Source organism: Calidris pugnax, unplaced genomic scaffold (assembly GCF_001431845.1).
Source record: "Calidris pugnax isolate Ruff unplaced genomic scaffold, ASM143184v1 scaffold172, whole genome shotgun sequence".
Lineage (NCBI taxonomy): Eukaryota > Metazoa > Chordata > Aves > Charadriiformes > Scolopacidae > Calidris > Calidris pugnax.
The window spans coordinates 1,040,630-1,056,214 of record NW_015090897.1 but is presented as its reverse complement, the minus strand read 5'-3'; the positions used below and the strand labels follow the sequence as shown (position 1 = coordinate 1,056,214).

Genomic DNA, 15,585 nt, shown 5'->3' with positions numbered 1-15,585 from the left:
GAGGGTGTAGAGAGGTGGGTGTTGGCCTCTTCTCCCAAGGGAATAATGACAGGAACAGAGGAAATGGTCTGAAGTTGGAGCAGGGGAGGTTTAGATTAGATATTAGGGAGAATTACTTTACTGAGAGGGTGGTCAGGCACTGGAACAGCCTGCCCAGGGAGGTGGTGGAGTCACCTTCCCTGGAGGGATTTAATAAATGTATAGATATGGCACTTCAGGGCATGCTCTAGTGCCCGAGATTGTTGGGTTGGGTGTGGTTTTTGGGATTTTGCTGTTTGGGTTTTTTTTTTTTTCGTTTTGGGGGAGTTTTGTGTGTATTTATGGTTGAACTCAATGATCTCAAAGGTCCCTTCCAACCATGAAGATTCTGTGACTCTCTTTCATGCATGTGTCTCCCCCGGGACCCGAAGTTCTGACCCCAAATCTGCGGGTTTTGTGCAAAGTGAGGGGAATGGCCAGTGCTGGGCGTCCTGTTTACCCTCTAATTAACAGCGAGAGACACCAAAGAGCCTGCTGCACTTAAGGGGCTAAGGAGAGGTGATAACAGTCCTTGCTCCGTTCAGGCTGGCTGCCCCGCTTTACTGGAAACGCAGTGACAGATAAAACATAAATCAACATCCTTATCATCCCGGCTTCCTTGCCTGCCAAATGGGGGGTGAGTTTATCAGCGACCCCCCGGCCCTGCCGGTGGCCTTTAGGCTTACAGCTGGTCACCGGGGGTGGGACGGGGTGGCAGCTAAATGGCTGCTCTAAAACGCCTTGGTGTAAACAAGCCAGGGGGAGAGGACTTCCTCTGCCCGCCACTCGCCGACCTGCCATCCATCTCACTAAAGCGTCTGGCCCCAAAAAGAAGCAGCCTCACTGGGAAAGAAAACAAAGAAAAGACGCCCAACATGTCCCAGGGCTGGGGGGTTGGCGTCCCCCCGCCTCAACGGCGAGGAGCCTCCGGCACTGAGAGCCCCAGCGTTTATATAGATAAATATAGGTTTAGGATGGATATTAGGAAAGATTTCTTCACTGAAAGGGCTGTCAAGCCTTGGACAAGCTGCCCAGGGCAGTGGTGGAGTCACCTTCCCTGCAGGTATTTAAAAGCCGGGCAGACGTGGTGCTGGGAGACATGGGTCAGTGGTGGGTTTTGTCAGTGTTGGGTTGATGGTTGAAATTTATGATCTTAAAGGTGTCTTTCAACCTGGATAATCTTTAGGATGGATATTAGGAAAGATTTCTTCACTGAAAGGGCTGTCAAGCCTTGGACAAGCTGCCCAGGGCAGTGGTGGAGTCACCTTCCCTGCAGGTATTTAAAAGCCGGGCAGATGTGGTGCTGGGAGACATGGGTCAGTGGTGGGTTTTGTCAGTGTTGGGTTGATGGTTGGAATTTATGATCTTAAAGGTGTCTTTCAACCTGGACAATTCTATGATTCTGTATTATATTCTATGATTCTGTACACAGCATTGCTCAAACTCCCTGTGAGCCCCACAGCAGATGCAATGGGTCGCATCTTTCAAGGCTCCAGTGTCACCCAAGGCTCAGGAAAGGTATATTCGTAGAATCTGTATGTCCTACATTGAGGACATGTCCACCCCTGGGCAAGCCAGCAGACTGCTTCGCATTTGGTTATAAGAGAGCAGAAATCAAGCTACAACGTGTTACTTAGACAGCAAACTCCTCAGTATTTCTTTGGGGGGCAGAAAGTCCCAAATTCTGGCAACATCTCCATGGAGAAGATGGGCAGAGCACAGGCAAATCATAGAGAGAATGTGTCACACCCATAGTCTTGAACAAGAAAATGCAAAACGTACAGAAAACAGGGTGTTATATGCCTCAGAAGATACATTTTATAATTAGATTTTTGCTTAACAAGTCTTCTTCACAAAGAAACATTTTCTAAAAGGGCTTCAAATATGGGGGATATAAAGCAAGAAGCATCTGTTCCCCACCACATGTTTTAGGAAGCCATCCCTAATAAATCACACATGCGCAGAGCTCATCTCTGTCCTTCCAGTAGAGAAAGATGTGCCACAGATGGAATTGCCAGAACCAGTGCTGTTCCCATCACAACCTTTCCTTAGAGCATTGCTAAATTTCACCTCGAGAGAGGATTTTTCCAATAGCAGATATTCCCTTCCAGCTCTCCCTTTTTTTGTATACTTTTTTGTTTTATGGTGTGCTTCGGCAGGCTCACCCGCACACCAGCAATCTACTTGCACCCATATTTAACCAACAGTCTCCACAGAAGCTCACACTGTATGTGCTCAGAGCTCACAGACAGGAGTTAGTCACTGCCCGAGAAGTCTGTCAGAAGAGCGTGTCTCCATTCAGAGCTACAAGGAGCTGAACAAAGTTCTTCTTGAGGGAACAGATAGCGAGAGAGTGGTGTCCAGCAAGGACCGAGGCGAGAGCAGATCCCTCCCACCCCCCAGCAGAGTGGTGATGGATCAATGGGACTGGTCTGCAGAGCCAGGAGGAGCCAAGCACTGGTTGGGGGATGCAGCAAGTATACCGGAATGGAAAGATGGGAGAGGGAAGAAAATCAAGGGCAGAAACCACAGGCAAAGCCAGAGAAAAAGAGACAGGCCAGAGCCAGGGTGCACAGAAGGGGGGAACACAAGACATGAGAGTCATTAGAAGGATGCCAAGGAGAAGAAGAGTTATAAATGTTGGTGAATGTTCTTTGGTTCAAGTTTTCCAAGCTGCCTCTGCTGTAAGCTGTGAAATGCACTTACAAAAATGCCTAGGTGGCCTCCAACTACTGAAAATAGCCTAAAAAAGGCAAATTGCCTACTACTGCCACCACCGATTGCTACAGACCCAAAGGCTGGTTTGCTCAAAGTGCAAACTAGGTTTTGAGAATGACTGCCTACACCAATTCACATGACAGAACTAACTCTGAGAGGAGGTTTTTTAGTTTGTTTTTAGTAAACAAAGTGCAAAAAGTGGAATTCCACTTCAGAAGTGCCCTCCCAATGTTATGAATTCCTAGCGTTCAGGTGGCCTAGGTGACTTCAATTCCTCTCACTTATTCATGTTTCATGAGAACAGATCCCTGTTGTTTTTTTCCCTGTGCAGCTTGTTCCTACACGTGCAAGGTCTAATGTAGGACCCTGTAGTGTTCCAGCTCATAAAATTTGGAAGCTTCTGTGGTGCTGCACTGTGGCGAGAGGAGGTGGTTCCTAAGGGAGCCCCTCCAGAGGGCCAGATCTGCTGTCCACCACAGGCCAGCCAAGCACCACTGAAGACGGCCCACTAGGTTGGAAAGCAGACCACAGCTTGGAAACCACTGGATTATGAAAAAACCACAATCTTTGAATCTATACTGCCAAATATACAAAAGAGAGCTTTCCTTGGAGGACTATCAGGACCCTCATCTATAGAATTGCCACAGAAGCTGAGTAGAAATACAGTGAATTACGTGGAGGAGAAATATGCTTTTCCAGAAACCAGCACAAACATAAACAACTCAAAGATATTTTTTTCCTATCTACAAAGCCTGTGAAGGTCATTCAGATGTTAACATCAGGGTTCTCAAATTTTACGTCATTAAAACCTTCATTAAAAACTCAACCATACATTTATGCACAGAAACCAGTGGCATAGACTGCAGTTCAGCTCCACGCATGAAAATACCTCCCTGGATGTGCCCCAGCCTTGACCAGCACCAAGGCAAAATGTACCGTGCAGCTAAGGGTGAGAAATGAGTGCCAAATAATTCAACATCACGAGTCTGGGCTTTCATACGTGAACAAATAACATACAATTACTTAGCCCATTGCAGCTTTTTCACATAAAAGGTAACGAAAGAAAAGGCTATTTTAGAAAATGGACACATTTCCTGACAAAGCCAGAGTTACACAATTTTGAAAGATAATATTCAACCTTTGGAAAGGCCAAAATTCTTTGGACTGACGCAGAAGTTACAAAGATAGATCTTGCCAAATGGAGAGTAATTTTTGAAGAATTACTCTTTTTCACAATACTAATACAAAAATTCTTGGACATGAAACTGAGAACTCTGGAACAGGAAGGAGAAATGATAGATGCTTTAAAGAACGAGTCTATTTAGAAGCCGTTTGTCTGAATTCTGTAACATGCTAACAATAATACATTTCCATCCATGACTATATTTTACTAGTTCATTTCTTCATGCACAGAAAGTAGCCTATTTAGCCCATGGCATTTCAAAATATATCTTTTAAAAGTGGCTAGAGCTCGCTTACGTCTACATTTTGTAAAAGAAAGGAAAAGAAAAGGGACACTATGTGGGAGAGAACGCAAACATATTCATGCTCTTAACCTGAAGTTGATAAACACCCACTTGAAGCAGTGGACTTAACAACGGATATTTACCTTTTCTGCAACCTTCCATACCTTTAGTACAAGGAACCCCATAAATTTTTACTTCTGCAGGTGGTAAATGTACTTCCTCTGACACAGAGCCCCCTACATAGAGTTTCTGTTTATTGGAATACTGTTCACAAATGATCTTCTTGTTCAGCTCAACAATTTCTTTTTTTTTTTTTTTTTTGCTATTGACTGTTAAAGCGTAATACAGTTGTAACATGAAATCAAGTTCTGTGTTATATACTCCACAAACACAAGATTTTCTAAGATGCTTTCACTCTGGGTCATTAGCTTTAGGACCAACGGTAGTTCTATCAAAAACTTCTGCAGCACGTTTTTGAACCTTGCCACAATTTGCAAATATTAAGGAGACTTTAATTACTTCTCAAATTATTAAAGCACATGACTGAAGACGGTGTTTTATTCTCTCCTTCTTTGTACATATTACATTCCACCTCAGAAAAGCTACATTTCCAAACTGCTTCTATTTCGGGACACATTGAGGAAAATTCCACCCAAATGAAGAATATCATAACAGAAAAAAAAAAAAAAAAAAAAAGAAAAGAGAGAGGCAGGGAGGAAGGAAACAGCAAGTACCGAGGACGCAACATCTGTAAAATGCACCAACAATTCCAAGCTTGCAATGGGCTGTCACTGCACACGCAAGGAGGAAATTTCATTTAAAACTTACAAAAATGACCTTGCTTTGAACCAAGTGAATGTGATCGCTTCTGAACTGAGCGGAAAGTTAAGAAGTTTGGATTAAATGTTTCAGCAGTGCCAATGTCCCAGAACTTTCTTTGGCTCTATGCTCGCCTTTCCTATGTTTGTCAGCTGAATTTAATGTTCTCTTCTTTTTTGTCTTCTGGTCTCTTTGACCTTAATGTGACATTTTAGTTGGGTGATTAATTACTATTAAATGGCACTGCATTTATTAAATGGAGTCCTTGTCTGCGTAAGAGCACAGTTACAATGCAACGATTCAGTTTGATAAGCTTAAATATACACAGTTAGAAGTGGTAATATCTAATTTGTCAAGGACCCTGTGGCCAGCTTTTCTGCCACACAGCTAGACAGGAGATGTGATTGCACAAAAAGCTTAATATTCTGAGCTTAAATGTCCCCAGTAAATTGATCTTCTCCATCACGTAATCTTATTTTGGAGTGTGCAGGAGACAGTAAAGTTCCACACAAGCCAAAGTCGCCTTAATACTAGGCCTGAGGGTTCCTGACCATAAAAATAAAAGCTATGTGACAAGATTTGTATGTCTCTTTCCCGCAGACAACAGCTGACTTGCCCTGCCAGAAGCTTTATTTCTGGGTTAATTGAATAAAAAAAAAAAAAAAAAAAAAAAAAGAAGAGGAATAAACGTCAGTAAAAGGATGAAAGGGTCATTGAGAAAGAAAAGATCCATCTCTAGTTTGAACACCTAAGGAAAAAAGAGATCGTGAATATTTAACTGACATTGTAATCACCCAGGTTACTATTCTATCAGTCGTATTCTCCCAACACTGCTTTATTCTTTGTTTATCTAAACTGATTTGGAATTTTTTTTTCCTGGACTATGCTGAATCATCAAAACAAAAGTTCTCACAAGCAAAAGACCGGTTTTGATTTAAGAACTGCTGGGGAAAATAAATTCAGGCCCAAGGTGGATGGGCTGGAGCCCCTCTGCTGTGAGGACAGGCTGAGAGAGTTGGGGGGGGTTCAGCCTGGAGAAGAAAAGGCTCCAGGGAGACCTTGGAGCCCCTTCCAGTCCCTCAAGGGGCTCCAGGAGAGATGGGGAGGGACTCTGGATCAGGGAGGAGAGCCACAGGAGGAGGGGGAAGGGTTTGACACTGAAAGAGGGGAGATGGAGCTGAGATGTGGGGAAGAACTACTTTGCTGTGAGGGTGGTGAGACCCCGGTCCAGGTTGCCCAGAGACATAGGAGATGCTTTATCCCTGGAAACATTCCAGACCAGGTTGGAGGGGGCTTGGAGCAACCTGGTGTCCCTGTCATGGCAGAAGGTTTGGGCTAGATGGCTTTTAAAAGGTCCCTTCCAACCCAAACCATTCTGTGATCCCATGACATGCAGAGCCAGTGCCTGTCTTTACAACCCTCTTCCACTCCACATAAAGCACCAAGAAATTAAAATTTAAAAATGAGATAGATCGGGTTAATATGAGTAATAAGATGCCTGCAGCATTATCTCAAACCTGTAGGTAGTTTTTGACAGTACAAACTGTAGTAGAGCTGGAGAGAGAGGAGACATCCACCTCATCTGAATCCAGGTGTTTATGGGGATCTCCTTGTAGAGGTATTGTGGAAAAACAGATAAAGTTTGGGAATGTATCCTTGGACCTACTTTAGGTCTGAGATAAATATCTCTGTATCAACCGTAGGTGCAAACCTGCACCAAAGAAACATTTAGGGTGACCCACTCTGCTGAAAAACAGAAGCACAAGCACTACAATGTGCTTGCATGACAAAAGTTTAAGCCAAACTCCGCGCACAAGGAGCCACTTGAACTTGTGTGCTCCACAGATCTGCAGGCACCGTACCATCTGGAGATGCTGAAATAACCCTGCCTCGAGGCCAAACATCAGTCGTGAAGCAAATCTAAATGAACCAAGAAAGGCCATAATCCTGACTACCTCCAAAAGGATTACAGTGGTGTCTTGGCTGCTGATGACAGTCCGATGATAAGATTGTGCAGGAAAAACATTCTTCCAATCCTCATTAAGGATTAAGTCGCTGCACTCCCAGTCCCTCCTGTGTAGATCTGTTCACCTCCATCTCCCATTAGGATCAACAGGAAAAAAGGCACCTTCGTATTGCCCAGAATCCTGTGGGATTCCTACAGGCGGAGAGACGCATTGGATGTGTGCTTTGGCAGACTCAAAGTGTTCATCTTTTGAAAATGCTGGACACTGGAGATATGTCAGGCCCTTCTTCCAGACAATTTTCTAAAAGTTAGATTCAACCACAGAAACTGATTTCAGTATGGACATCGGACCTTCTGAAAGAGCACTCGTTCCCTACCTCCTTTGCAGAATATAAATATTTGTATATTGGTGCAATTTGCTATTTTTAGGATTCAAACCAAGGGCACAGTTAATAGTTTGTCCCCACGATCTTCAGAACAAGTTTCTAGAAAACATTGGGCAAGCTTGCAAGCTCAACTGATAACTTGATCTCAAAATGAGTGGAAATAGTTTCCAGAATGTTCTGTTTCTAAAGCCACTTAAAATTTACTTTATATGATTATTAAAACTGGTCAATATCAATGCAATACATTGCACATATCTAAATGAATTGTTTTGATGGATCCAAAAGAAAACTTTACTTCCAGAAATCATTGGAAATGTTCTTAAAATTTTTAACAGGTCTAAAAATACATTTTTCAAACCTGCTTTAAACTTTCATTTTGGCAGACCATAAAATGTTATATTATCTCCTCTAGAGCATTTGTGAATTTGCAAACTGCAGATGGGACACAGGCAGAGCATTTACCTTTTGTGACAGATGTGGTGGGCTACCACAAACTACAAGAACAGGTTGCTGTTGTTCAAATCACAAGACCATTTGCTTTGTAGAAATTAAACTAAAAGAACAATCTAAGACAGGATTTTTTCTATAGACAGAGAACAAAACCCTTCAGATTCACATGAACTGCCAATCAGAATAGCAATTTGCAAGTCTTAGTTTAATGTTCTCCCTGACTAGGTAAGTGATCAGGGAAATAACTGAAAGTCTGTAAAACGGAGGAGTACAATATTATATGACAACACATCGGTAATAGTTTCAAATTACAAGCAAAATTGGACAGGGAATAAGAAAATAATACTTTAAAGTCTTCTCCCTTTTTCCCCAAACACACACACAATTTCCTCTAGAAGAAAACGCGAGAGAAATAAACACATTGTTCGCCCTTTCTCGGAGGTATATCAAATGCTGATTAATTCTAAACTTTCCGCACTGTAATGTGACCGTTGGAACAAAACTTGGACTGCATGAAAGTGGCCGTGTTGAAAGAATTATAGCCAAGGACATAACTGTAATGAAGTATTATCACAGACATACAATATTATCGAAATATCGAACTCTACACATGTCAGCGGTCACCCGGCGTGATTAGAGGCAGGCCTGGGTTTGGGTTGGGGTAACAGCAGGCAGAGGGAGGAAAAGAACTGCCACAGGATGGGGTGCCTTGGCCCCTCCATCTCCATGGTGGACCCTGAGGAAAGAGCAAGGAGCTGGATGTCCCACAGTCAGACGCACAAGGAGGAGGAGGAAAAGGAGGTTAGTGGTCCCCTGGCCACTACCTCTTTGAAAATCTGCTCCCTCCTGGTAAATCCCTGTGTTATTTCTCCAGACCTTCACATTTACCTTCGGGAATAGAGGAGAAAACACAATCAGCCCCCCGCACATGACCACTTCCCCATTGCTTGTGTGTCCCTGGACTCCACAGCCCATTCCTTTCTCCGGCTGCTGCCACCAACCCAAGCAAGGTGCGTAGAGGTCCTAGGCCTGGCCACCCACTCTCCACCCTTTGTCTTCTCCTAGAAGGTCTGCCCACAGATTACTTCTTCATCCTTTGCCCCATCATCTTACTAGGAAGAACTTGTTTGCTGTGAGGGTGGTGAGAGCCTGGCCCAGGTTGCCCAGAGAAGCTGTGGCTGCCCCATCCCTGGAGGGTTCAAGGACAGGTTGGAGGGGGCTTGGAGCAACCTGGTGTGGTGGGAGGTGTCCCTGCCCAGGGCAGGGGGGGCCATTGGGGGGGCTTTAAGGTCCTTTCCAACCCAAACCATTCTATGATCTTCATCCTCACCCCATCCACCTGGTGGCTTCCCCCTGCAAGAATTTGTTTACCAGTCAAGGTGCACCCAGCAAGCGGGAATACCCCAGCCACGGCCAACATCTCAAGAGAAGGCAGGGGCTGCCAACAGATTTCAGCCCTTTTGAACTGCAGCCTTCTCCATCGACCCCCTCTGACCCTTATTTGAGGTGAACCAAGGACAAGACAAGCCTCTGCTGCTGGTGTGGCTGGAAAGAAAAGCATGACAGGTTTTGAACCCTGCAGAAACTCAGAAAAATTCCCACCTCCCTGTGCTCCTCAATGTAAACTCTGCTCCTGGACCCATATTGGCTTTGTCATGGCTTCTGTTCTCGTGGCACGGGGAGCTGGGGTTGGTGGGGAAAGGTGCCGGTGGCCACGTTTTCCCTATGCCGTGGAACCCAGCACAGCCCTTAATTAATGGGCACAAAACTGAAGTTATCATAATTTAGGCCCAGCAAAGAGATCTACTTTGTAGCAGCAATAAGGATGCAAAAGCCCCCCCAAAACCTCCACAATACACAGAAATCGCCTTTAAAGAAACTTGCAGTCATCATGGCAGACACTAAATGAATTATTTCTTTCATTTCTTGTCTCACCCCAGCTTCCTCCCACTTGGACACACATGTTAGGCATTCGTTTAACCTCCAGCATAGCTCTGCCGGCCCTGGTGCTCTATCTGCCCTCCCCATCACGAGGCTCCACTCCACTACATTTTTGCCATGTAAAAAGAGTGACATCATTTTCTCCTTAAAGCGATGTCTCTGTAGGAACCCTCTGGTGATCCCCATCCCATGCCAGGGTCCCTGTGCTCCCCCAGCCCCTTCTGAACCTCCCCTTGTTCCATCCCCAGCCTCCCCTTCCCCATCCATAGCTCCTGCCGACAGCCTGCTCCTGCCCTGTGCTTCCTGGGAAGCGTTTTAGTTCCCGCACCCAGCCAAGGAATATGTTATGACAGCAGAGTTTTAAAGGAAAGCCTTTTTGGGTTGTTGTGTCATGCACTTTATCCATTCCATTTTTTCATCTGGTGGTTTTCCTTTCTTGTTCGAGTGCATTCTTCATGGCTAAAGCTGTTCCACAGGCAGCCTTGGAAATCAATCCTTTTTTCAGATAACTTTTTTTTCAGCTGATCCACCTCCCTATCTACTTACAAATCCATCAGAGCCCACTTTATCTGGCTACAGTCCTGCATCCTATGCAGGAATATTTCAATGCCATGATATTCACTAGTCTGAAGCTAATCACAGAACTGTTTTTCTTTTTAATTACCTTCTTTACAATCAGGAAATTCAGCTAAGGCAGAGCTTCACTGACTGTGGTGAAACGCAGAGGGGAAAAAAAAAAACCCCTCAAGAAACACACAGGACCTTCATTTGGTGAACAGTTAACTTTTTTTTTCCCTAGGAAAGACTTAATTTTTGATTGTTTAATGGTTTTTTAGATCTAGTAAGCAGCAGTTTCCTGATGTTTTATATGTTCAGAAGAATATGCAATAAAACTAATTAATTATTCTTACAGAGTCTTCCATCACTTTCTGGAATCTTACACTGTGAAGTGCCATCCTTCTGATTTCACTGGAAGAATCTCACCTGCACTTCACTGCCTCCCCTGTTTAGTGTCCATTTGGTCCTCCTTCTCTTCACTAAAAATTGGGTTAAAAAACCTTCGTAAAATTCCTACTCAGTCCCATATCCTGATAATATACACAAGTAACATGTGGCATAAGGTCTAGAAAAAGCTTTTAATTAAAACCAAGTGTTAGAATTGTACTGTCTTTCAGTTTCCTCATGCTTCCTGTCTTTTTTTTTTGTGTGTCCGGTTCACAGCGGAGAAAGTTGTTGAGAGCACAAACTTTGCTTTTAATGGCATCTTGTAAATCCCATGATACATAAATAATTTGTTTCTTTGCTTACTGTAACAGCACTGCTGTGGGTGTGCACATTTGGGATATTAACTGGAGGAATGGGAAATGTTTATACTTTAAGAAGATATGTCTGATTATGCAATTACTGTTGAAGTACAGTTAAATGAATACTATGGGTATTGCTTTTATTTTTTTTCTTCTTTTGCTGAATCAGGTCTTTTGCAACATGGTCTTTGGTTTATCAGAAAGCACAAGACGCTCTTCTCAAGACCAGAAAACACAACGGAACCCCTGAAAGTAGGTTGCATAATCTAATGTGCCATATTTGCCTTCTGATAACCCTCACCAACAACATCTAAAAGTAGTCATTTGGCTTTTAATGACAGCCACTGTTCACCTTATCTCTACAAATTTCCTTCTTGAAAGAGCTGGTCCTCTCGCTGTTTAGATACCACGGCTTCTGCGTGTGCGGGAGGGGTAGAGGGGGTGGAGTTGGCCTTGGTTCAGTTCTGACATAGCGTCTGCAAAGATTTAAACACATCAAAGTGTCAGCCAGGTCGAATGAGCCAGAATCTATTTTGGAGTAATTGGAAGTTTGACTTCCATTTGCCCAAGAACTCCATTTATTTATTTTAGCTTCACTAAAATTCCCTCAGCGTTATAAAATTAATTGCAGTCCTGTTATCTTTCCCTGATTGCACCCCCTCAACGCCAACAATCTCTGAAATGTTTCTTACAAAAATGTCAATCCTAAATACCTGGGGTTTTGTCTGGCTTTTGGGGTGGTTTGTTTTGGTTGTTTTTTGTTTTTTTGTTTTTTTTTTTACAATGAAACAGTGGGAGCATCTTATATGGGACTACCTGCTCTTCCATATTCAAATGGACACGTGCCTATTTCTTCCTCAATATTGGGTAGTAAATGGAAAGCCGGGAGGAAAACCTCTCACAGAAGCCTTTGAACAGACTAAAAAACAAATCACACCTACTGTGTAGTAATTTAAGAAAACCTTCCATAGTAGTTTTTTGATCCTATCATATGTTCTCAGTCCCGTGACATCACCCAAAGACCTTTCCTTCATTAAAAACATCTCAAACTGAGATGATATTTACCTCTGCCCAAATTTGGAGACCATGAGTCTGATGGAGAATTCTTCACCCATTCTTTTCTGCTAGGAAAAAGATTTAAAGCCCAAAGAGCCACTTTAGCAGCATCTCAGCATTTACACCATCCTGCTCAGACACTGCTCGTCTTGCCTTATTCACCCACCGCGTCCTACGCTGTATCAGCACCTCTTTTAAGAACACAGTTGCCCAACAGGATATTTCTGTAAAATCTTTCAGAAGCCAGTGCTACAATCTCTTGATTTCTACAACAGCTTCCTTAACCTCATGGATAAAGAGCTAGTAACTTTTTTAACACTTAATTATCATTTTCAGGATGACCTACTTTTATATTTGTTTTGAAAATAGTTATTTATATCTCAATATCAAGTTTATGCTTCGCCTGGCTTCAAGGTCCCTCATACTCAAGAAAAAATACAACCTTCCAGTCTTCAACCTTTTCAGCTAAAGAAACACCTTAGAAACACCACGCCAATGGTTCAAACTCTAGGGTTTTTTGTAGAAATTCACATACAAAAGCAGAAAACATGAGATACTGCCCTCAAAATCCACTAACTGACGAATAAGCCATCCCCCCCCCCAAAAAAAAAACCCAAGAATAAAAACAAACAATATAAAGTCATAACATTTGCATCTGCACCAAAAGTCTTTTCATATTCCACAAAGTTGAAAACTATGCTTTTGCACTGACTGAAGGATATTTATACACCAGCCTCAATCCTGGTCCCATTAGAGTCACAGGGTCTCTAACAAGCCCATTAATGTGTCATCAGGGCACGAGCAAATAATCCAGAAATAAACATTCATTCTAAAAAAAAAAATTACCTTCTTCTCCAACACGCTCTTCAAGGCCAAGAGTGTATCCACAACAAGAATTAAATGTATAAATGGAAGCCCAAATTTTAATTTTTCTAATGGAAAATTATGAGAAAGCATGGGATGGTATAACTTCTCTAGTCTGGGTCCTTTTTTTGCCCTTTCAAAGGCTCTTCAGGAAAAAAACCAAACCCTTTCTACTCATACAGTAGACAATGTCCCTCTTTAATATTATTCACGTTATTAGAAGCAGACCTAATCTCTCCCACAAGCTGTGCTAAGAATCTCTTTTGGGAAGCAATGACATCTTTGCATTATTAATAGCAGGTTCAATCTGTCTTTCTGTCATAACAGCTTTTGCCAGTGTGAGATTAGGTACAACAAACAGCCTTACGAGTCTCAGCATGTCTTTATTGAGCAGGGTATTGTAACACAGGGCCCTCCTGTGCCCAAGAAAAGTAGCTGAACAGAAACCGTGCCTGCCTGGCATCATCAATCACCAACACGCTATTCTCAACTACACTTAACCACATTTTTTAAAGGAATTCTTTTTGAATCTCAAAGGGAAAGACTGAATAATGAGAGGGCAAACACCTTCATGATTCCTCCTCTTTTTATTCTTTGCTATTTCTTCTAATATCTTCAAGTATCTCTTTCCCTGCCTCTTGCCAGAGAGTCTCTATTTCTCTATATTTTTGCAGAATGTTTTTCAATCTTTTTCCATCTTTCATTTTTCCTTTGAGAGTACCTCTTTGCTGCCCGTTACTCCCACCTATTTTTAATTTCCCATCCGTGCTACAAGAGTGCCTATAACACTACTGAATAGATGGGAGGACTTCTTTAATAGATTTCTAACACCGCAAGGGGCAGGACTGGGAGATTGACATTTTGACCTCTCGTTTACTGCCAGATGAGCTATTGGGTGTTCTGGATACATCGGTTCTCCTTTTCCTGTCAGAGCAGACCATTCTTTTGCAGGTATTATCTCATCAGTCTTTCAGACAAGGGAGCACACTGAGCTGCTCCAGTTTATGAGTGATCATTTGTTTTCCACTTTTGTTCATCTTCTTCATTAAATGAGTTTAAGTGATACAAAAGGGCCAAAATGAAGAGTTTGATGGTGAAGGCAGTGCAAAAGAGAGAACAGGGGAAAAAAAAATAATAAATCTCTGCACTCAACTCTCTTCATTTGATGATCTGAAAGCCTTTTTGGGAAAGGGGCAACAGTTTTTCCTTCTTTCACTTTCAGTCCTCATTTGCACTGCTGGATTCTTCCATGCAAGGCTCAGTTTAAAAGTGGGCTCATGTAGTCACATAATACCAACTAAAATATACAAAAGGGTATTCTGTATTTTCATTAGAAATGTGAAAGAAAAATGATCTTTTCAAAATGTTAAAACATGCTGTTGAGAAGTTTAACAATTTTATATTTTGTTTTGTTTTCAGCTGGTAGCAACTGAAAGGGGGCTTCTCTCTAACAGTGAAAATCCTCCTTTTTCCACAATGGGTGGATTAAATTGTAGATGCAAAGCAAGATGGAAATACTGGTAAAAAAAGTTGATTGAAAAGCATTTTGGCTGAGTGTTTTTTACCACCTGAAATGCTGACTTGAATCTACAAAACATTTCTGGTATTATCCACAATAAGGAGAACTTGTGAGAAGGCTTAGGACAAAGTTCGGAAGAAGCCGAGAAATAAAAGTAGCAGAGAAATAAAAACTAAGAACAGAATAGAACGAAACTTCCTGGAACTGTCTTTTTCTACTCTAAGCCTTATTGCTTCTATTACTCACAGTTTACATAATCTTAGATGTATATTATGTAATTTTATTTTCTTGCTTTTAAGTAGAATTTTATTAATAAGAAATATTAATACGCATTGCTCCAGCAAATCTCAACTATCCACTTCCGTTCTCCTATTTTATTTTTTTTTCTATTTGTAGCTGATATGTCATCTTCGTAAGACTAAGATTTTCGGTTTTAAAAAGCTGAAACTAAGAGGAAATACCCCAAGACATAGTGTCTTTTTTCATATTTTCACATTAGCTTGACAACCAAGGTGACTGAAGAAGTTTTTTGCTTTAGCTCAGGAGCACTGATAAACAAAATCACATGTATCTCACGAGAAAATACCTGGAAACATTGAAAGGATGCTTAAGAGATCAGGGGGAGATTATATTATAAAATAATATTTATACTTTTCACATACCCCAACATAGTCAGAAAATTGTTATGACCAGGTTTCATAGTGAGCCTTTTTTTGGGAGGAATGAATTATTGCGGATCTCAGAGCTATGTGGCTGCTGAAAGACTACCAACCCACCATGGTCCCTCCCTCCAGATGAGTGCTATCAAAAACATGGTAAGACCTTAATATTGAGCTGTAAAACTCGAGGGAGAATATATTCACATGAAGTGATTATCTCTTATGTTTCTGGACATTCTAAAGATACATTACATTCTCCTAATAATACTTGCCTTCTTTTTGATATGATGTTTTGGAAGAACAGCTTGCACTTATAATCAGTACAATTTATCACCTATCCCCAAAGTACCCTGCCGTTGAAATGCCTGACATATATATTAGGTGTTATGGATTTAGCAAAAATTGAATTATAAATTGCC

General features: G+C 42.0%; 1 long non-coding RNA gene across 12 annotated transcripts in view; it reads right to left on the bottom strand.

Annotated features, from left to right (window-relative positions):
- The window catches only part of LOC106891699, an 89,425-nt gene extending 76,192 nt beyond the window's left edge, over nt 1–13,233 (bottom strand). For all 12 annotated transcript variants that reach the window (XR_001412749.1, XR_001412759.1, XR_001412754.1 and 9 more), the window contains exon 1: nt 12,971–13,233. This is a non-coding gene — a long non-coding RNA (uncharacterized LOC106891699). The remainder of the gene's footprint in view (nt 1–12,970) is intronic.
- Nucleotides 13,234–15,585: the final 2,352 nt, after the last annotated feature.